The sequence below is a fragment of the Callorhinus ursinus genome, unplaced genomic scaffold, assembly GCF_003265705.2.
Source record: "Callorhinus ursinus isolate GAN/ISIS: 27379988/994484 unplaced genomic scaffold, GSC_fseal_2.0 scaffold2, whole genome shotgun sequence".
NCBI classification, from domain to species: Eukaryota; Metazoa; Chordata; class Mammalia; order Carnivora; family Otariidae; genus Callorhinus; species Callorhinus ursinus.
In genome coordinates, this window is record NW_027397064.1 from 101,901,832 (window position 1) to 101,904,000 (window position 2,169).

The window sequence follows — 2,169 nt, forward strand, 5'->3', positions numbered from 1 at the left end:
CCATGAATTTTTTTAATTCTTCTTTAATTTCCTGGTTGACCCATTCATTCTTTAGTAGGATGCTCTTTAGCCTCCATGTATTTGAGTTCTTTCCGACTTTCCTCTTGTGATTGAGTTCTAGTTTCAAAGCATTGCAGTCTGAAAATATGCAGGGAATAATCCCAATCTTTTGGTACTGCTTGAGACCTGATTTGTGAGCTAGGATGTGATCAATTTTGGAGAATGTTCCATGGGCACAAGAGAAGAATGTGTATTCTGTTGCTTTGGGATGGAATGTTCTGAATATGTCTGTGAAGTCCATTTGGTCCAGTGTGTCATTTAAAGTCTGTATTTCCTTGTTGATCTTTTGCTTTGATGATCCGTCCATTTCAGTCAGGGGGGGGTGTTAAATTCCCCCACTATTATTGTATTGTTGTCAATATGTTCCTTTGCTTTTGTTATTAATTTCCTTATAAAATTGGCTGCTCCCATGTTAGGGGCATAGATATTTACAGTTGTTAGGTCTTCTTGTTGGATGGACCCTTTAAGTAGGATATTGTGTCCTTCTTCATCTCTTATTACAGTCCTTGTTTTAAAATCTAATTTGTCTGATATAAGGAATGCCACCCCAGGTTTCTTTTGGTGTCCATGAGCATGGTAAATGGTTTTCCACCCCCTCACTTTCAATGTGGGTGTGTCTTTGGATCTAAAATGAGTCTCTTGCAGACAGCATATGGATGGGTCTTGTTTTTTAATGCAATCTGATAGCCTGTGTCCTTTGATTGGGGCGTTTAGCCCATTTACATTCAGGGTAACTATTGAAAGATATGAATTTAGTGCCATTGTATTGCCTGTAAGGTGACTGTTACTGTATATTGTCTGTGTTCCTTTCTGATCTATGCTGCTTTTAGGCTCTCTCTTTGCTTAGAGGACCCCTTTCAATATTTCTTGGAGGGCTGGTTTCATGTTTGCAAATTCCTTTAGTTTTTGTTTGTCCTGGACGCTTTTTATCTCTCCTTCTATTTTCAATGACAGCCTAGCTGGATATAGTATTCTTGGCTGCATATTCTTCTCGTTTAGTGCTCTGAATATATCATGCCAGTCCTTTCTGGCCTGCCAGGTCTCTGTGGATAGGTCTGTTGCCAATATAATATTTCTACCATTGTAGGTTACATATCTCTTCTCCCAAGCTGCTTTCAGGATTTTCTCTTTGTCTCTGAGACTCGTAAGTTTTACTATTAGATGTCGGGGTGTTGACCTATTATTATTGATTTTGAGAGGGGTTCTCTGTGCCTCCTGGATGTTGATGCCTGTTTCCTTCCCCACATTAGGGAAGTTCTTTGCTATTATTTGCTCCAATATACCTTCTGCCCCTCTCCCTCTTTCTTCTTCTTCTGGAATCCCAATTATTCTAATGTTGTTTCGTCTAATTGTAGCACTTATCTCTTGAATTCTGCCCTCGTGATCCTGTAGTTGTTTCTCTCTCTTTTTCTCAGCCTCTTTATTTTCCATCATTTGGTCTTCTATATCGCTGATTCTCTTTTCTGCCTCATTGATCCTAGCAGTTAGTGCCCCTTTTTTTGATTGCACCTCAGTAATAGCCTTTTTGATTTCAACTTGGTTAGATTTTAGTTCTTTTATTTCTCCAGAAAGGGTTTCTCTAATAACTTCCACGCTTTTTTCAAGCCCAGCTAGTATCTTTAAAGTCATGATTCTGAACTCTAGGTCTGACATCGTACTAATATCCATATTGAGTAGGTCCCTGGCTGACGGTACTACCTCTTGTTCTTTTTGTTGAGGTGATTTTTTTCGTCTTGTCATTCTGTCCAGAGGAGAATAGATGAATGAGAGAACAAAATGCTAACAGGTTAACAACGTCCCCAGCAAATATACTCTATACAAATCAGAAGGGACCTGAAACCAGGGGAAAAGAAAGGGAAAGAAAGGAAAAAGAAAGAGGAAAAAAAAGAGAAAAAGATAAAAACAAACAAAAACAGAACAAAACAAACAAAAAAACAGAATATGATCAAATATGATCAGGCTAGTGCATAGATCAGTGCCACACACTAGATTTCGGGCAAATTTTGGTCTGTTAGAAGAAAGTGCCTCCTAAAATTTTAAAGGAAGAAAGATTTATATATGTACAAAATAAGGGTTGATACAATGAAGGGATGGCATATGACTGTAAAG